This window comes from Furipterus horrens, unplaced genomic scaffold (assembly GCF_987537825.1).
Source record: "Furipterus horrens unplaced genomic scaffold, mFurHor1.1.pri manual_scaffold_4, whole genome shotgun sequence".
Classification (NCBI taxonomy): Eukaryota; Metazoa; Chordata; class Mammalia; order Chiroptera; family Furipteridae; genus Furipterus; species Furipterus horrens.
In genome coordinates this window covers 75118462-75139885 of record NW_028327174.1, presented here as the reverse complement: position 1 = coordinate 75139885, position 21424 = coordinate 75118462, and the positions used below count along the sequence as shown (strand labels likewise).

Here is a 21424-nt window from a genome sequence, read left to right as displayed (position 1 = left end):
TTAAGCCAATCCAAGGATTTGAAATTCTCTTTAATGATTATTTCAGTTTTATCCACTGCTGTAAATTAGTTTAAAAAAAGCAAAAATGTTATACTGATTCATGGCTGAACTGTCAAAAGTTTTCTTGGCTCATTTGTGAGTAATCAAAAAATTTTTCATGGAGGTAAAGTTATTTCAACAATTAATTATCCTGAAACGTGTGTAAGATTCAACATCCCATTTTGTAAGAATTAGGACTAAGTTTGGTGTAGTTGCATACATTTTGTCTGACTATTTTCAGGTGCTTTTTGCCTTCTTGAAGATGAAAATATGCCAATGACTCTCAATTGCAGCAATTAGGAAACCCAATTACCTGCTTCCAAGCTGGAGTGAGGCCTAGGGTGATAAGCAAGGACGCTGGCCCAAAAAGGAAATGGGCCTCAAGCTAAACAGAAGGCTGCCCCGTGGAGGCCACACCCAGGCAACTCTCAACAGAGGCGTGAGGTGGGTCTTCCTTAATTTCCCTCTGTTGCCATGTGACTGAAAAGATGGTTGAAATCTGGGAGTGAGAAGAGAACAAGAGATAATATGTCTCATTTAAGCAACTGCAGTATAAGAATGCCTCACGTTCAAATAACCCTCTGATTCTATTTGTGTTCTCTGTGCATTTTATCTTCATCTTTGAATTACTTAGAAAAAAGGGGAAAAAATACATTTATCTATTACAGAAAACAACACATAACTCCTTTTACTTTAATATAATACCCTTTGGCAAAAAATAATAATTATATGAACTCTAAGCACATTAAAATTGTAAGCAAAGTTACATTTCACAAATAGAAAAGCAGATTCACTGGGATAAGGTAACACCAAATTTCAGTAGCATACCTAGATTTGATTAACTGGATATTTCAACCAAAAATTAATTCCTGAGGGAGACACTTAGCTGTCTTAGGCACAATATTTGGGGTTCTGCAGCAGGGTTGTATGTATGATGAAATATTGTTTGACAGGCTGTTAGGAAATTTAGGAAGTTATATCTTAACCAAAGAGTTGTACCAGATTTTTATACTAGCTGAAAAAAGCCATTCTTATTCTACATGAAAATTTTCCAGCTCTCATTCTGTACAAATAACTAAGAAATAGAAGTGTTTATTATCTTCATCTGCTTTACAATTTTCCAGAACTCCTCTTTAACAAAATGACTCCTTATGTTCATCATACTATATGTGAGATGGATATAGAAATTTTACCAGATATTTTCTTTGTATCTCCACAATGGCAGTAACCAGAAAACATGAACTTTGGCCTCTCCTCATCTGTATAACTGGCAAATAATGGAAACCAATATGCCACATCCCTTCCAAGCATTGAGTGTACTTGTAGAGGTGAAACAAACTCAGAGAGACTCAGAACTAGTTGTAAACTATTAGACCTTGTGGTTAACTAAATATTAAAATTATAAAAATTACAGAAAATTTAGAAAACTCTGCTTCGTTTTTTTCAAAGACATGGCAGGAAATGATTTCTAACACTATCAGAAATGTGTTCTTTATTCTAAATTAGGTTTTAATTTTTTTAAACTCTCTTAAATATTGTTTATAATTTGAGGAAACATACTTTAAAAGAATATTTCTTTGCAATAGGACTTCTAAAATGATATCTAATACAACAGAAATAGCATCTCTGGTTGCTAACTCTTTTCACAACATAGCAGTATTCTTCACTGTACACTTTAAATGTTTTAGCTTTAAATAATACAGAAAAGGTTATATTTTTATTCAAACATACAAGAAAGCAAACACATGTCTTACTTGCAATAGATAGCATGAATATATTGACAATATATTTTAAAATAAATTTATTTTTCTATTACTATCACATATGACTAGAATGATGTTCATATACCCTGCTACCTCAGTTTGTCTTAGAGTCAATATAAAAGTAGCTTTCAAGAACTCTCTTGAAATAACAGAGAAGTTGAAAGAAAACTTGTTTTCTTCAAGTTGGAAGGATTAAATTTCTGCTTTTACAAAATGGCCACACTTAATGAAGGAGTTTCAAGAAAGTTTACCAAAATATTATGAAAAAATATAATCATTCCTAGAGGAATTATTAAAGACACCAATCTATACCTTCTTATCCGAAAAAACAATGATAATCATATCATTCAATTATGTAAAAGATTAAGAAGTTTGCCCTTGTGAAAACACTGAAACTAACACCTGATAAAAGCTTTAGAGAGACAGAAACTTTATGTCTCTATTATGTCCAAATCATGTAAAAACATGATTTCATCTTATTTGTTACTTCTATATAAAAGTGCATCTTCTGTTACCGAGAGGTTTTTTTCATACACGATTCAAATAAAAATTACTTCTTCCTAAAGCCATAGAAGGGCTCTTTAAAGGGAAAGAACTAGACACTCATTAATTTTGCCTCTGGTTATCCCTAGCCTTTCAACCAAAAACTATTAAAATTAACCCCAAGACACAATCATCTTTCTTTTACATTTTTTAATAGAAGTACCCCTTAGTTTCAGCAGACTACTGTCCAGGAGTCTAGAATCCTTTTAGAAAAATTTCAGAATTTTAACATATTATATATATATACATATATTCCCACATATGTATAGTTCCTTAAATCTTAGTTGAAAAATAATTTATTCATTTAGACTGCCACATACTTAATCCCTGTTTAAACAGCTTTGGTGAATTTCTATGGATAATAAATTCAGCTAGAAAGTAATACAAAACATCTTCAACTTTAGACACAGATCTATTTATGACATGCAAATCATTAATTTTTTTCTCAATCACAGGTGGATTAGATATTTAGTTTTAAAAAGCATTATTTGTTTAGCAAAATGTTTGCAAGGCCCACACCAACATTACTGAATGGCAGAGAGTCTAACTTTGGTCTTGTTTTATTGTAACATTGGACAAAAGTTGCTCCACTATGTAATCAAACTACTTTCCCACCCCCAAATGATTTAATCACTACTGTTAGGAAAAGAAATATTATGTTTTAATTTGGAATTAATGATATCTCTTTCTGGCTGGTCCACAAACTGGAACTCATAAGAACTACCAGTATTACAGGCTCATAGAAATGTCCATTCTTAAATGTGCACTCTTGAAAATCAGATGGCTCTAAAATCCTGTTTGGATAATTCACTCTAAACTCATTTAATATACTGACCTAAAAAGAGATGAGTTGATATTATGTCCATGGTGTCATCAGGCTAATGGGAAGTTTAAATTACATCTCTAACACATTCTGCATCTATTAATCTCCAGTTCATTTTGCAAATGTAATTAAGACAAGCTACTATATACTGTTAGCACCATCTCATATGCATATCTTATCATACAGACACCATGTTATTCATCTTCATATTTCTTGATTAGAGCTATCTGATAAGTTGACCTGAGAGAATAACAAATATTCTTCATTATGAAATGAAATTCAAAACTAGTCTCGAACAATTCTTCATTGGATAGTATTTTCTGGAATTCGTATTTTAGGATATCTCCTGTATATTAGTAATATTTTTGATAAATGTATCTTAAAATCTAATTATCAAATTTGCTCTGAAATGGTAATAAGATTTTAAAAATATTATTTAAAACAGAGAAAAGATGGAGATTGTATGAAATTGTTATAGCAGAACATTTTGTGGCATGATAAGTAATAATTTAAAGTCTCTCCTCAATCCACTCACTACATATTGGAATTAGTTCTGACTTCCAGTATCTATAAAGACTTAATTTTTCCGAAGTGTGTTAAAAACTAAATACTCAGATGCATCCCTTTGACATGTTATTGCTATAATTAATATTTGTAAAGAGTCATAAAAATAAATGTCACAAACCCAGAAACCTAAACTTGTACCTTTCCTAAAGTGGAGAAGTAAGCAAACAAAATCTTCTTTCGCTCACATAGAAAAGTTTCTTTTTTATACCTCTCTTCATGTCTAAACTTTTTAATTCAGTCGTATACTCATGAGGCAACGAAGTGATTGTCCTTTTGTCCTTGTAACCAAAAGGTGGCACCTCTAATAATTAGTTAGCTTGCAACAGAAATACTACATTAAAAAGGAAAAAGAGGCATTTGTCAAAGCCCTAGAAAGAATATTGTTTTTGTGACTCTAGGAAATTCTACTTAGAAGAGATAAGCATCTCAAATGAAAAATTGTTTAGAAAATAATATTCATTACATTGACGGCAAGTGAAGTAAGTTGGTGTATAAACTTATATACTAAGATAGGTGGTGAAAATAAACACCTTCTCAGATGCACAGATTAGTGTGGAAGATCAGGCAGAGCTGAGAAAGAAGTTTCCTTTTTCTTATCCCAAGTGGAAGTGTAGGAAAAAAATGTAAGACTTGACATTTCCCCTGATAAATCAAAGGAAAGGATTTATCTGGACACTAGCATCTGCTGCCTTCTCTGCACTCATGTAGGACCCACTTGGAAAACTTTCCTATTACATTCAACTAGGCATTTCTACCTCCTCTCATCTGACAGAAATCACTTAGCTGTCTCTGATCCATGACAGGAAAGGAAAGCTTATATCATTGATGATGGAATTAGAAGCTGCCACCAACGTCCGTTCAACAAGTCACCTTTTAATTGACCTATTATGCAGGCAGTCAAGGCACACAGTTATTTTGATATCTTTTTTTCTTGAGACTAAAACATTTCCCTTTTAAAATTTTTTAAATTGAGGCTATCTTCCTACCATTACTTTCTAAACTTTGTTCCAGTACAAGAGGATTCTTGGCCAACTGAGCTTCCATATGCCTTTTAACTGGAACACTGAAATTTTATAAACATCATGTTTACATCTATTAAATATTATTATTATTATAAGGAAATAAGGCATGCATGAATTTGATATTCAGACAATAAAATGCAAACAGATAGTAGAAAGGTAGAATGAAATGGCAGTTCATACAGAAATGTAGCTTTAACAGAAAACTTAAATGGTTGCTTGATTTCAAAACGGGTTAATATTCGAAAAAGTGAAAATCAGCATTTATGCAAAATTAACTAGATTAGCTTTCTCAAAGCAGAAACCCAAGCCTCCAGATCACTTACAAGTGTTAGAAACTACATTTTTTGCCCCCCCCCAATATAAAGGCCATACCAGAGAATCTCAGGAAAGTAATAATCTGTTTTTAATTATCTTTTTTTAACCAAGAAACACCTCAAAGTTCAGGCATTACTACAGATGGGCAAATACCAGCTAGCCCTACCGGACAGATAGTAACAGGAAAAGTCAGATAGTTAGCACTTAAAAACAACAGCAATTAAGCAGCTGAATGTGCATTGGATCACTGCTCTATTTTGTTCCATTGGAACGAATCAAGTGAGAGACACAGCCTCCTGCAAAGGGGAGGCCGAGTCAAACTTGATGCTTCCTCCCTCTGACTGCCAGGGCTGCAGGGCTGGTCTACTCGTTTTATTCAGTTTAATTGCTTCGTGTACTTGAATTTTCACAAAGACTGTATTCTATCTTGCCCCCTCTGCCCCCGCAAAAAGAAATCTCTCTCCTACCTTCACTACCCACTTCTTTCCTCTGAGAACAGGCAGTCCTCTCCAGGAGGAGAAAGAAACCCTGTGCGTGCTTAGGATGGCAGGAGGGTGAAGATGAAAAAGAGACTGAGAGAGGGGCGGTGGAGGTGAGAGATTGAGATTGGGATGGGGGATGGAGGAGAGAGAATGAGATAAGGAAAGAGGGAGCAAGAAGATAGGGGATGCCCAACACCAACTCCACGCTCTAAGTCACGGGCGCTGTGTGAAGTGCTTTGCTAGGAGATACACATGTGGTCTCATTGTATTTCTCACAAGAGGACCCCAGGGCTCCCTCCCTAGGTCGCACTGTCCACCATCAACACCCAAAGGTACCAAGAACAAAATCTTGGAGGGGGGGGTTCAAGCAAATAGGCACGACCAAGGTGGCCGCACAGCCAGTCCCACTGCCCTACCTGCAGGGAAGATCAGAAGGTGGTGCCGGTTTCCGTCTGGAGTGCTCTCCCTGTGTGGACCCATTCGAAGGCTCAAACGTCCTCTCGCTGCCTCTGTTCTTGGAGGGGCAGCCTGCAACACAAAATGGGTGTGTGGGTGTCGGCGTGTGGGAGGTTTTCCAGGGCCACCAGCTGGTCCCAGCTGGCCGCGCCCACCCTACACACACCCCTTCGGGGAGCTGAGCCCCCTTCTCGGCTAAGCACCGCCCTGGGAGCCTTGCCGGGCTGCAGCCTCAAGTTGCCACTAAGTACTGCTGGCTGCAGCCGCTGCAGGAGAAGGATGTGGAAAGACACGAGGGGGGGGGGCGGTATGGTCGGTCTAGAGCATCCCCAACACTGCAGCTTCTCCAGGAATCCCTCCAGTGAGGAGGCGGCCGCCCATCATCTCCCAGCCCCAGCCACCTGATTGGTTCCACCTCGGGTACACTGTGCCAGGGAGCCAATCCGGGCGCACTAATAATAGGTGGATCCGCTCAGCCAACATCGCCCATCCCAGTTTTGTTAGTGTCTCTCCATCCCCTTAGCGGACGGGGACCTGAAGAGGCGGGTTGAGGAGGGTTGGGGGAGGGGCTACCTAGGAGGGGGACAGATCCCAAGGAGACGCAATCAAGGGCATCCCATAAGCCCTTTGGGTACGCGCAGGGATGCCCGCAACCTGTTCAGCAAGCCCTCTGCACGGGAGGAGACAACATAATACAAAGCTATTTTTTTTCTTTTTTTTCTTTACTTTCAATCAAAACCTGCCCTGAAACTGAGCATGCCCAGACTGCAACAGCGCCCTAGGAGTTCTGACGTGTGTCGGTTTTCAGACTGTGTTTCTGAAAAGGTGAGATTAGGGAAGAAGAGGCAGAAGTTTGTCTTTGGCCGTTTGACCCAACGTTGTTGTGAAAGCAGAGCAGGGCGGGATGTGAAAGGATTCCATACGAGTGTCCACAAATAAAGCCACAGGGAGTTGGCCCTCTGGGCTACTGGAGGTTAATAACATCATTCTATCGGGGTTCGGGGCTGGGGGCGAGGGTAAATGAACCTGAGCCTTGCTAGATGCCTGGAGACTTTTCGTGAAGGGTGCTGTGGACCAGAGATGCAGAGGGGACTGCGTCCCATAGGTGGTGCCGGAGAGCACGACTCCTCCCAGCAGCGGAGGCTGCCAGGCAGCAGGGAGCTCGCTGGGAGTTTGCACTGCAGCGACTAATAAGTTTGTAGACGTGGGTCAAACGCCACGTTGTTTGGGATGCAGTTTCTGACAGCCTCCCCTTCTCCTCTCCCCCGACCTCAGCCCCTGCTCCATCTCCAAGCACTTGCCAGCACAGCGACAACTAAGCGTGGGGTCCCTCCTCCTTCCCCTCTTTCCCCAGAACGATTCTGCTGGGAAGAAGCTTTTCCCTTGTGAGAGCGGTGCTGACCTGATTGTCTCTAAGCTCTAGGGCAATTTATAGCTTGCTAATAGGGAGAGGTACCAAACTGCGAGGTTCAACGGGTGGGTGCAGGGACAGCAAGCTAGGCAGGGTGGAGCAGAACCTCGCTTCCGGAGAAGCAAGTCCATTCTCTGCTTCACAGGTGAAAGGTTGTCAAAATGCAAAGAAGTACAGTATTTCCCTTGATGCTGGAAATCAAGACTTCTGATTTGAGGTATGTTTACATGCCTCTCGGTCCAGGTGTTTAATGATCCGAGTAGAGAGCTGAACTCTCTGGTGCCCACAGTCTCTGACTGCTCAGGGCTCAGGATCTTAAAGACATCCTGTGACTTACAAAGAATCTTGCTGAGTACTCCATCTTCCCTGATATTGATAAGGAAGTCAAACAAGACTAAGCACAAATGGTGTTTAACCTTGATTGCTTTCTGAACAGTGGATCCGTTCCTTAGCCTTAAAAGGATAAGTGATTGGATTTCTGTTTTTCTGTCTATGAATGCTATATAGACTTGTTTGTCAGGAAGTGTTCTCTTCAGTTGACCTTTTGAACTTCCTCTGTTGTAAATTTCAAGTACACTGTTATCATTCCCAGGATGTGCCTGTGAGCTCATTCCTGGACCCTCCCTGTTAATTAGCATATCTGCAAAACCCAATAAAAGGAAGGTGCTTGCACTACTCAGTGCTGATCCTGCCTGAGCCAGCCGCAGCCCTCAGACCCTCTTTCATTCTATCTGCTGGAATTACTTCCGCGCCCTCCAACCCAAAGTACTACAACATTCCCTTTCTCACTCACTGGCCTTGATTAAAGGCCTTTGAACCTCTGATTTATTTTGCTTAGAAATCCCAGCAGTTTGTGTAAACTTGGCCAATAGCTACAAATGAGAACTCTCTTAATTGGGTTCTTTATTTTATTGAGATTATCATGGCATCTCAGGTAAGAAAATAAATAGCTATCTTAATTCCCCAAACCCATCCATTTTGAACTGGAGCTTCATTAACACTGGTTTGCATAGGTAACTGTGGCAAGAATTCAATTACCAGTAACACATTTCTTCAAGTTTTAGTTAAATCTCTATGTAATGTTTAAGATTAAGATCCTATTCTAAGTATAAGGGAAAAGACAACAACCTTAACTATAAATTAATCCTTTTAATGACAAATAATTGTGTATTCACCAAAACTGTAGCTTTATGTACATATTTCTTTCATTTCCTAAAATATTCCTCAAACTTTATTTTATAATAGTTTCATAGTTGAAGAAAGGAGATAATAGATGTTAGCTTAAAATTAGTTTTAAGTATTCGATGAAGAAAAAGGAAGAGAGGAGGTGAAGGAAGAGAATCAATTACTTCTCTAATATTGTCTTCCAATAAATGTTTTTGTGTGAGAGGAATATAATATCCACCTAACAGACATCTTTATTCTAAATATACTTCTAGAACACTAGAAGTACTAAATTCCAATACTTAAAAACTGCACGTTTTTAATAGCTACATCCAGTGGCTGCATGTAGAAAAAAGTAAACTTATTCTGGAAGAAATAAGTAGAATATGAATCCAGATTAGTTATCTTTGTTCCAGACTGTGATCCTATCGTTAATAGTTCAGCTAATTTCTTTTCCTGTCTACCTCACCTCCTACCAAACAAGCATTCTCTCTTCATGGTCAGAATCCTAGACAACATAAATGGTGTATATGTTCATATCCCAAAGTTACTTGAGAGAGACGTCTGGCTAACATAAGAAATGGGTTTTACATTTCAGTTCATGAATGTTAAGACTCTACGTATATACTGGATGTAGATATACTCTAGGTTTTGCAGGAATAAGACTGTTATTTTCTCTCCTATGTTGTGTGCTCCTCAGGTTCGAGGAATGGGCTGAATGTCTCCACCTAGTCCTACTGGGTTGATATATCACACTTTCAGGTTTTAGACAGTGTATATTACCTTGGTAGCAGACTCAACTGGATTAAAAGAAAGATCAGGTCAATTGTCCTTTTTCTCCCTTTATCTCATTTCCCAAACACTTTTAATCTAGCATCTCTATGTCTCATGCTACAAAGATTTAACTCATTCCTTGGTTGTGTGGTACCTTTAAAAGATGACTTGGCACCCATTGTCCTTTATAAGATTCTAAAGAGTCTTAAGCCTGAGAGGGGGGCATTGTTATTTTTCATTGTTATAAAAAGTTAATTTTTTTAAAAAGATTAATATGGGAATGGGTGAAGCCAGAGAATTTGTATGTACGACGAACGGGCATGAACTTGGGGGTTGGGATTGCTAGGGAAGGAGGGGCGTGCTGGGCAGAGGGGAGCAAAAGGGAAAAAATTGGAACTATTCTAACAATATAATCAGTAAAATATACTTTAAAAAAGATGACTTGGTATTTCAGAACTATTTTCATCTTTTTTTGTTTAATGTTTGGCTTCATTTTGTTTTTTGCTTCAAAAAACACATTTGTTATTTTTTCAGTCACATTTTTTTGCTCTGATTGAGACCACATTATCATAATTTCCTTTATTCCTTTCCCAATGGATTTATCTATTTACAATTTTAATGTTCCCTGTGCCATCTATTTTAGGCTACATGATCACAACAGAAACTAAATAGGATTGGGACACTGAGGAGTAAAGTGTGTCTTATGGCAAGAATGGGAATTAGAGACTTCGGAAACAAGAAATTCATTAAGTGCAAATTTAGCCATAATTTTCTGTGCACCACAGAAAGAATACATGAGCGAGGTACCAAGAAAATTCTCTGTCTTGGTGTAAAAGCATGCATATTCTGGTTGACCAATGTTAGTAAAGAGTGCCATTTAATCAAGACTCTCATACTTCATTAAATTTTACGTCTTTAATAACCTCTCTACTTGCCTGGTAATATCTCTTCATAATTAGCCTTGACATGGTAGTGGAAAAATAAAAACAACAATGAAATTTTCTAAAATTTGCTTACTGTTTGTATAGATTCATGTCTTTTTAAAAATGTATTTATTGTTTTTCTATTACAGTTGTTCCATTTTTCCCACATTGCTCTGCCCACAGCCCACCCTTTCTCCCATGTCAGTTCCCACCCTGTTGTCCATGTACATGGGTCATTTATACTAGTTTTTTGACTCTACCCTTCCCCGACTTACCCCCCCTTCACTCTCTCTGCCCCGGCCCCAGCCCCCCTAGTCATTGTTAGTCTACTCCTTGTTGATATGCCTCTGTTTTAATTTTTCTCATTTGTTTGTGTTGTTCATTAGTTTCCTGTGTTAGGTGATAGCATAAGCTATTTTTCTTTCATTGCCTGGCTTATTTCACTAAGCATAATTCTCTCTAGTTCCATCCATGTTGTCGCAAATGGCAGGAGTTCCTTCTTTCTTTCTGCTGCAAAACATTCCATTGTGAAAACGTACCACAGTTTTTTTTTTAGGTATATTTTATTGATTATGTTGTAACAGTTATCCCAATTTTTTTCCCTTTGCTCCCCTCTGCCCAGTATCCTTCTTCCCTCCAGCAATCCCACCCCCCCCTAAGTTCATGGCCATGGGTCATGCATATATGTCTTTTGGCTTCACCCGTTCCTATATTATTCTTAACAACCCCCTGTCTATTTTGTACCAACCAGTTATGCTTCTTAGTCCCTGCACCATTTCCCCATTTCTCTCCCTCCCCACTCCCAGCTGATAACATTCCAAATGATCCCAATACCTATGATTCTGTTCCAATTCTGATTTGCTTAGTTGGATTTTGTTTTTATTTTTTAGATTCAGTTGTTGATAGTTGTGAGTTTGTTGTCATTTTAGTGTTCATAGTTTTGATCTTCATTTTCTTAAGTCACTTTGACTTTTCATATAATAATGGCTTGGTGATGATGAGCTCCTTTAGCTTCACCTTGTCTGGGAAGCACTTCATCTCCCCTTGCATTTCAAATGATAGCTTTACTGGACAGGGTAATCCTGGTTGCGGGTTGCCTTTCAACACATCGAATACTGCTTACTAGTCCCTTCCTACCTGCAAAGTGTATTCTGAGAAATCAGCTGATAGTCCTATAGACAGCCCCCTGTAGGCAACTCTCCACCTCTCTCTTGCTGCCCCCAGGACTCTGTCTTTACCGTTCACCTTAGGCATCTCAGTTGTGATGTGTCCCGGTGTGGTCCCCTCTGGGTCCAGCTCGCCTGGTACCCTCTGTACTTCCCGAACCTGTATGTCCATCTCCTTCGCAAAATTTGGGAAGTTTTCCTCATTTTTTAAAAATTCTTGCTTCTTCATTAGGCACCGGTTGACAGTTTTTTTTCTTCCTTCTGTTCCAAGTCATTGATTTGAACCCCAGTTTTCTTCCTTTCACCATTGGTTTTGTGTGGATTTTCCTTCGTTTCACTTAGCATAGCCTTCATTTCTCTTATGCGTTTGCCGTACTCAAGCATATTTGTCAAACCTGTGAGCATCTTTATTACCAGTGTTTTGAATTCTACATCTGTTAGGTTGTCTATCTCCTCATCTGTTAGGTTGGCTATGTCCTTGTCGCTTAGTTCTCCCACTGGAACCTTGATCCGTTTCCCCTTTTGGGCCATACTTCTCTGTCTCCACATTCTGGCAGGCTCCTATGTTTGTTCGCCTCTGCATCTCAGCTGGAGCTGTTGCTCCTCTTATGCTGTAAGGGGCGGAGCCTTAGGGGTTCTTCAGTCCAGGTCAACCTGTTTCACCACGTTGTGGCGCTGTATGTGGGTGAGGGGTCCGAGAGGGAACAATGCTGCCAGCCCAGCACTTGCCCCTTTTCCAGGCACCTCTCCCATTTCTGCACCTCACTGGCGCCCCTCTCGCTACTGCCCTGGCTGTCATTCCCAGGGTGGGTGGGTCTGCGGATGTTCTAGGACTGTGGGGGCCCTTTAAACAAGTGGACACTGCTGAGAAACTGACAGTTTCTGCCTCCACCCCAACCCCCACTGGTCTGCACAGTCAGAAGCAATGAGGCTTGATTTCCCCCGGTGCTGGGACCATGAGCTTCGAGATCCAATGAGGAGCTGGGAACACTCCCCAGGTGTGCCTCCTGACTTTTTAAAAGGTGTGACTGCACTTTCTGCTGACCTGCTGATGCCACCGCTGCTGTTGCCACCACACTGTATCCTCTCTGTCCTGGCTCCACCCCTTCTACCTGTCTGGATAAGTATTTCTTCTCTATATCTTTGTTTGTTGGACTTCCATGGAGTTTGATTTTTTGGAACTTCTGGTTGTTTCTAGTTTTGAGGTAATTGTATTCCTTCTTAGTTGTGGAGGGAGATGCAGCGCATCTGTCTATGCCTCCATCTTGGCCGGAAGTCCCTGTACCACAGTTTCTTGACCCACTCATCTACAGATGGGCACTTAGCCTGTTTCCAACACTTGGCTATTGTAAATAGCATTGCTATGAACATAGGGATGCCTAGGGTTTTTTTGAATTGCTGTTTCAAGATTCTTTGGGTATAATCCTAGGATAGAATTAGTGGATCAAAAGGCAGTTCCATTTTTAGCTTTTCAGGAAATCCCATGCTGTTTTCCACAGCGACCACAGCAGTCTCCATTCCTACCAGAAGTGCACTTGGGTTCCCTTTTCTCTGCATCGTTGCCAGCACTTGTTGTTCATTGATTTGTTGGTGGCCATTCTGACTTGTGTAAAGTGGTATCTCATTGTGGTTTTCATTTCATCTCTCTTATGAGTGGTGATGTTGAAGATCCTTTCATATGCCTATGGAACCTCTGTATGTCCTCCTTGGAAAAGTGTTGGTTCAGGTCCTTTGCCCATTTTTTTAATTGGGTTGTCTGTCTTCTTGGTGTTGAGACATGTAAGTTCTTTATATATTTTGGAGATCAAGCCCTTGTCTGAGGTATCATTGGCAAATATGTTTTCCCATATGATTGGTTCCCTTGTCATCTTGCTAATGTTTTCTTTTGCTGAGCAAAAACATTTTAGTTTGATGTAATCCCATTTGTTTATTCTTTCCTTTATTTCCCTTGACTTAGGTGATATCAGCAAAAATATTGTACATGTGATATCTGAAATTGTCCTGCCTATGTTTTCTCGAGGTCTTTTATGGTGTCACGGCCTACATTTAAGCCTTTTATCCATCTTAAATTTATTATGGTGTATGGTGTAAGTTGGTGGTCATTTCATTTTTTGCATATCTCTCTCCAGTTCTCTCAGCACCATTTGTTGAACAGACTCTTTTCATTTCATGTTCCTTTCCCTTTTGTCAAATATTACTTCACCATATAGACCTGGGTTTATTTCTGGGCTCTCTCTTCTGTTCCATTGATCTATATGTCTGGTCTTATGCCAGTACCAGACTGTTTTGATTACAGTGGCTTTGTAGTATAGTTTGAAATCAGGTATTGTGATTCCTCTCACTGTGTTCTTCTGTCTCAAGATTGCTATGGCTATTTGGGTTTCTTGCTTGTTTATTTCCATTTAAATTTTTGAAGTATTTGTTCTAGGTCTGTGAAATATGTCACTGATATTTTAATAGGGATTGTGTGGAATCTATAAATTGCTATGGGTAGTATGGACATTTTAATGATGTTGATTCTTCCCATCCATTAACATGGTATATGCTTCCATTTATTTGTATCTTCCTTAATTTCTTTCTTCAGTGTCATATAGTTTTCCAAGTACAAGTCTGTTACCTCCTTGGTTTATTCCTAGATACTTAATTTTTCTTGTTGCTATAGTAAATGGAATTTTTTCTAGTTTCTATCTCTGAGATCTTATTGTTCGTGTACAGAAATGCCTCTGATCTATGAATATTGACTTTGTACTCTATTTTGCAGAACTCACTTATGTCAAGAAGTTTTTCTGTGGAGTCTATAGGGTTTTCTATGTACACTATCATGTCATCTACAAATAATGGCAGTTTTACTTCCTCTTTTCCAATTTGGATGCCTTTTATTTCTCTTTCTTGTCTAATTGCTGTGGTTAGAACTTCCAAGACTATGTTGAATAGGAGTGGAGAGAGTGGACATTCTTTTATTGTTCCTGATCTTAGGGGGAATGCTCAGTTTTTGCCCATTGAGTATGATGTTGACTTCAGGTTTTTTGTATATGGCCTTTATTATGTGGAGGTATGCTCCCTCTATTCCCATTTTGCTGAGTGTTTTCACCATAAATGTGTGCTGTACTTTATCAGATGCTTTTTCGGCATCTCTGGATATGATCATGTGATTTTTGTCTTTCATTCTGTTTATGTGGTGTATTACACTTATTGATTTGTGAATATTAAACCATCCTTGAATCCCTGGGATAAGTCCCACTTGATCGTGATATAGGACTTTGTAATGTGTTCAGTATTTTAGCATCTATGTTCATTAGCAATATCGGCCTGTAGTTTTCTTTCTTGTTGTCCCTTTACCTGGTTTCGGAATTAGGGCAATACTGGCTTCATAGAAAGAGTTTGGGAATCTTCCTTCTTCCTGGATTTTTTGGAATGTTTAAGGATAGGCATTAGTTCTTCCGTAAATGTTTTGTAAAATTTGCCTGTAGGAGATCCAAGATGGCGGAGGAGTAAGTGGAAGCGACAATAACCTCCTCCCAGGACCAGTCTGGATTTACAACTTAATTTTGGAGAAATCATCTGGAATAACCAACGGAACACTAGCTGGAAAGAAGTCTTATAACCACGGAGAGACAGAAAAGGCCGCTACATCACAACGTGACCGGTAGGGAGTGCGGAGACGCGGAAGGGCTGGCTGGGCTCACACGGGTGGCTGCTGAAGGGACTGAGAAACAGCTCAGCAGCCGGGGATTCCCCCTGAGAAGGGCAGGGTCTAAACCCCCAGCTGGGCTTCCCAGCCTACAGTGACAGAGTGGAAAGTAAAATAGTATCAGCTGTGAAAAGCGAAAAGCCACAGGCTTTCTTGCTAGCCGGAGAGAAACAGCAGGAGAAAAAGAGCTCTTAAGTGGATCACATACGAAAATATTTTGGCCACCACTTACCCTGGGCTCAAGCAGAGGGAAGGCAGAGAGGACTGGAGACACTTGGGGAGAATTTGGCACGGTGGCTTTGAGGGGAGAACTGGAGGAGCAGCTGACTGGGTCCCAGTGCTGACTCATCCCCAGTACTGCGGGTAGACCATTCCCCTCCAAGTGGCGTCAGCCTGAGGGGAAGCAAAAGCCCTGCCTACAGGAATTAAGCTGCCACACCCACAGTTCTTAAGCCTGACAGCTAATCACAGATTGAATAGATTAACAATCAAAGAAGACAGACAACAGCAGTAGATCCCTGGAAGTCTCCAACAGGCTGCCTAGGGCCAGACTGGTACATGATCTGACGCCACCAGAGGCAGATCCAGGAAGTGCAGATCATTCCAAGAAGCACCAACAAACAATAGGAGTCAAAAAAATGGGGAGACAGAGAAACAACCTCCCATCAAAAGGAAAGGTAGAATCCCCAGAAAGAGTGCTAAATGAAATAGAGGGGAGCGAACTATCAGATATGGAATTCAAAACATGGATTATGGAGAAGCTGAATGAGCTCAGCGGAAACTTCAAAGAACTCCAGAAAAACTACAAGGAACTCACAGAAAATTACGTGAGCATGAAAAAGGACATAGAAGCTATCAATAAGAGCCAGGAGGAAATGAAAAATACGATCTCTGAATTGAAGAACACAGTAGAAGGAATTAAAAGCAGGCTAGAGGAAGCAGAAGATCGGATCAGCGAGCTGGAGGACAACCTACACAAAAACTCCCAGACAATGCAACAAAATGAAAAAAGACTGAACAAGACTGAAGAGGTTCTAAGACAGCTGCAGGACAACATGAAACGTAATAATATCCGTATCATAGGAATTCCAGAAGGAGAAGAAGAAGAGCAAGGGATAGAAAACCTCTTTGAAAAACTAATGACAGAAAACTTTCCTAACATGACGAGAGAAAGAGTCATGCAAGTCCAGGAAGCACAGAGGGTCCCAATGAAGATGAACCCCAACAGGCCCACCTCAAGACACATCATAATTAAAATGGCAACATTCAAAGACAAAGAGAGGATCCTAAAAGCAGCAAGAGAAAAACAACTAATAACATACAAGGGTACTCCAATAAGGCTATCATCAGATTTCTCAGCAGAAACACTACAAGCCAGAAGGGAATGGCAAAAAGTATTCCAAGCAATGAAAAACAAAGGCCTACAACCTAGAATACTATACCCAGCAAAGCTCTCATTCAAAATGGAGGGTGAAATAAGGAGCTTCCAAGACAAAAGAAGGCTAAAAGAATACATCTCCACCAAACCAGCAATGCAAGAGATGCTAAAAGGTCTGCTCTAAGAAGATAAAGAAACAGAGAGAGACAGAGAAGAACACGAGTACAAAGGGGAAAAATGACAATGAATAAGAACTTATCGGTAATAACCTTAAATGTAAATGGATTAAATGCTCCAATTAAAAGACATAGGGTAGCTGAATGGATTAGAAAGAATGACCCACATATATGCTGTCTACAAGAGACCCACCTTAGAACAAAAGATCTACACAGACTGAAAGTAAAGGGATGGAAAAATGTATTCCAAGCAAATGGACATGAAAAAATTTGCCTGTAAAGCCATCCGGTCCAGGGCTTTTGTGTGCCAGGGGTTTTTTGATTACTGCTTCAATTTCATTAGTTGTTATTGGTCTATTCAGGCTTTCTGCTTCTTTCTGATTCAGCTTTGGAAGATTGTATGTTTCCAGAAATTGATCCATTTCATCAAGGTTGTCAAATTTCTTGCCATACAGTTGTTTCTAGTAATTTCTTACAATGCTTTGCAGTTCTATGGTTGTGATTTCTCCTCTTTCATTTCTGGTTTTGTTTATTTGGGTCCTCTTTTTTTCTGGATGAGCCTGGCTAAACGCTTGTCAATTTTATTTTTTCAAAGAACCAACTCCTGGTTTTATTGGTCTTTTGAATTGTTTGTTTGCGCTCTATGTCGTTTAATTCTGCTCTGATCTTGATTTCCTTCCTTCTACTCACTCTGAGCTTTGTTTGTTGTTTTATTCTAGTTCTTGTAGCTGTAGGGTTAGGTTTTTTATTTGAGATTCCTCTATCCTTTTTAGGTAGGTCTGTATTGCTATGAACTTTCCTCTCAGGACTGCTTTTGCTGTGTCCCATAGGTTCTGGGCTGTTGGTATTCATTATCATTTGTTTCCAGAAACTTTTTGACTCATTCCTTAAAGGCATTGTTAACCCATTTATTATTCAATAGCATGTTATTCATTCTCTATGAGTTTGAATGTGTTTGAGTTTTCTCCTTGATGTTGATTTCCATTTTCAAGTCATTGTGATCTAAGAAGATCCTTAATATAATTTCACTTTTCTTGAATTTGTTGAGGCTTTTTTTGTGTCCTGCCATGTGGTCTATCTTAAAAAATGTTCTATGTGCACTTGAACAGAATGTATATTTTGCTTCTTGGGGGAGAAAAGTTCTATATCTACCAATTAAGTCCATTTGATCTAGAGTGTTGTTCATTGCCTCAATATCCTTTGTGTCTTTGCTTTGAAGATCTGTCCATTGTTGACAATGGTATGTTAAAGTCCCCTAATATAAGTGTGTTGCTGTTGATATCCTTCTTGTAGCCTTTCAATATTTTCCTTATATATTTGGATGCACCTATGTTGCGTGCATATATGTTTACAAGAGTTGTATCTTCTTGATGGATTGTTCCCTTAAGTATTATGAAATGTCCTTGTTTGTCTCTTTTTATAGCTTTTGCTGTGAAATCTGTTTTGGCTGTTGTAAGTATTGCTACATCACCTTTTTTTCATATACATTTGCTTGGAATAGTTTTTTCCATCCCTTCCCTTTAAGTCTGTGTAGATTTTTTTGTTTTGAGGTGGGTCTCTTGTAGACAGCATATACATGGATTATGTTTTCGTATCCATTCCACTACCCTATGATCTTTTGATTGGAGCTTTTAATCCATTTATATTTAAGGTTATTACTGACAGAGATATTTATTCATTTCCCTTTGTAGCTGTGTTCCTCTCCCTTTCTCTTCTTCTTCTTTTTCTTAAAGCATTCTTTTTAGCTTCTCTTGCAGTGTTGGTTTGGTGATGATATATCCTTTTAGCCTTCCTTTGTCTTGGAAACTCCCTTTTCACCTTCCATTCTGAAAAAATAGTCTTGCTGGGTAGAGTAGTCTTGGTTGTAGGCCTTTGTTTATCATCGCTCAAATATTTTTTGCCATTCCTTTCTGGCTTGTAGTGTTTCTGTTGAGAAATCAGCTGATAGGCTTATCGGAGCTCCCTTGTACGTCATTTGCTGTTTTTCTCTTATCGCCTTTAGGATTCTCTCTTTGTCTTTCAATGTTTCCATTTTAATTATGATGTGCCTTAAAATGGGCCTCCTTGGCTTCATCTTCACTGGGACCCTCTGTGATTCCTGTACTTGTGAGACTTTTTCTCTCCTCATGTTCGGGAAGTTTTCTGTCATTACTTTTTCAATCAGGCTTTCTATCCCTTGCTCCTCTTCTTCTCCTTCTGGTATCCCTATGCTATGGATATTGTTATGTTTCATGTTGCTCTGCAGCTCTCTTAAACCCTCTTCATTCTTTTTCTGTCTTTTTTTATTTTGTTACACTATCTGGGAATTTTTTTCTACATTGTCCTCTAACTCACTGATCCCATGCTCTGCTTCATTTAGCCTGCTTTTGATTCCTTCTACTGTGTTCTTCAATTCAGAAATTATATTCTGCATTTCTTTCTGGCTCTTATGGATAGTTTCTATGTCCTTCTTCATGCTGGTGTAGTTCTCAGTAAGTTACTTGAAGCTTCCCAAGAGTTCTTTGTAGTTCTCCTGGAATTATTTACAGCTTTTGTGGAGTTCTTTGTAGCTCCCTAGGAGTTCTTTGTAAGTTTTCTCTGAGTTTGTTGAGTTCATTGAGGTTCCTTATTATCTTTGTTTTGAATTCCATGTCTAATGATTTGCTTGTCTCTATTTCATCTATCCCTCCTTCTGCGAATTCCTCCTTTCCTTTGGATGGGCTGTTGTTTCTCCATTGGCCCATTTTAAGTGGCTCTTCTGTTTGTTTCTGCTTCTTAGATTGACCTGCTTTTATTTCCTGCCTTTGTGGTGTGACCTTCTCGTATACAGTTGTTGAGCTGCTGCTTCCAGCTGACACCACTTGCAGGGGAATAGTCTGCTTAAGAGATTTCTCCCATAGCACTGGGGATGATTCTGCACTGGGATATCGTCCGCTGCTCCCCCAGCTCTTTCTCCAGAGCCTGCGCACAAAACTTTTTCGAAGCACCTCTAGTTCACTTCACCCTCATTTGGCCACAGCCAGGGGCGAGTGTGCTCCGTCGCACAGGCTGGGGCAGGCGGGCATGCCATGGGTGGGCCGGTTGCTTGCCAGGGAAGGCAGACCTAGGTGCTCCCAAGTGTCACCCGGGTCTGGATGAGAGTTAGGGTGGGAAGTGGGCGAGTGCTCTCCTGTGCGTGCATTTCTCAAGAATCTTGCCTCGCTCCTAGCCTTTCCTCCCCGTCTGCAAAAAGCAATCAAAAGGGAAACAAAAGCATACACACTCACCCCCACAAAAAGTAATAATAATACACTGTTCCTTGCCTCTCAGAGCCAGACACCACCTGGCCCATACTGGGTCTGCCAGTGGGCAGAGCCTTGCAGTCCAGCCCTGACTCCTCTCAAGGAAAACCTAGAAGCACTAAAAAATCTTTGCGAACTGCCAGCCACAGCACGAAGAATGAAGCCAGCCAGAACTTGTCTCACCCCTTTCTCCTCCATGATCCTCACCAGACAGGTCTCTCCGAGATGGTCTCCTCTGCTGCAAGCAGTGCCAAGGTTCAACTCCTGCCAGTATCGAGATGTTAACTGAGATGCTCTGTCCACAATTAGCCTAAACTACAAACAGGTCTTGGGAGCAAGCAAACACAGCTTCCCCTCACTCCTCCGCCATCATTTTTTCTCTAGATTCATGCTTTTAAAAAATATCTATATATTTTCTGCCATTTATTTTCAAAGATACAGCCTTTGGACAGACAGAAGATTAAATGTTTGTTTTCTGGGGCAAGACTTTGGATGAAACTCCAGCTTCACTGCTAACTGTCTATGTGATCTTGAAAAGTACAGTACTCCTCTAGTTTTCTCCATCTGTACTAAATATATAAGGACATAACATATAGCCTTGGGTGTGTGTGTGTGTGTGTGTGTGTGTTTGGTGAGGATTCAGTAAAGCTATGCAGAGGTGCTAGTTCTAAGCACATAGCAAGGAATATTAACCATTATTATTTTGTCATTATAACTGCTGTGCTACTGCTAATACTTTTTTCAAATTTTCAGAAGATTGGATATTTTCCCTATCATCTAAACTAATATTGAGGTATACTCGGCGCGGCCAGCTTTCTAGGAGCGGGGCGTGGCAGGCCAGAGCTTAGTTCCCCGGACACCTTGGGCGCCCACCGGTGCTCGAGCCAAAAAAAACACCTTGAGGGCTTTCCTGGAGCACAGCGCGGCCAGCTTTCTCAGAGCGTGGCGCGGCCAGCTTTCTAGGAGCGCGGCGCAGCAGGTCGGAGCTTAGTTCCCTGGACCCTTTGGGTGCGCACCGGTGCTCGAGCCAAAAAAACACCTGCAGGGCTTTCCTGGAGCTTGGCGCGGCCTGCTTTCCTGGAGCGCGGCGTGGCAGACCTGAGGTGGGCTCTTGGCTGCCTTGCATTGCGCCCTGCCGGCCACCTTGCGCACACCACTGCTGCAAGGAATAGGAATCTCTGACCCATCAGATTAGACCAGCTGTGGACGCAGAAAAAGAAGACGACACAAGAAGGCTGAACTGAGTAAAAACATTCCTTTTTTTGTTTTTTCTTTTTCCCTTTTTCCTTTTTCTTTTCTTCCTGAAAGAGGAGGGGAGGAGGGAGGAGGGGAAGGAAAGAGGAAAAAACAAACTATATCTCTAATCTGTTCTATATAATCTTTCCTTCTTACCCCTGTTTTTCAATTGTTGTCTATTTGTTTGTGGGCCTAGTTTAGCCTCCCTTTCACTCTAAATAAATAGACTATCACT

At 40.2% G+C, this 21424-nt stretch overlaps 1 long non-coding RNA gene across 1 annotated transcript in view; it reads right to left on the bottom strand.

The window, feature by feature from the left end:
* Positions 1-477: 477 nt before the first annotated feature.
* LOC150012238 (uncharacterized) overlaps positions 478-21424 on the bottom strand; it is a 37319-nt gene continuing 16372 nt past the window's right edge. The window contains exons 2-3 of the long non-coding RNA XR_016510730.1: positions 5971-6082; positions 478-538 (exon numbers count right to left, since the gene is read on the bottom strand). This is a non-coding gene — a long non-coding RNA (uncharacterized LOC150012238). The remainder of the gene's footprint in view (positions 539-5970; positions 6083-21424) is intronic.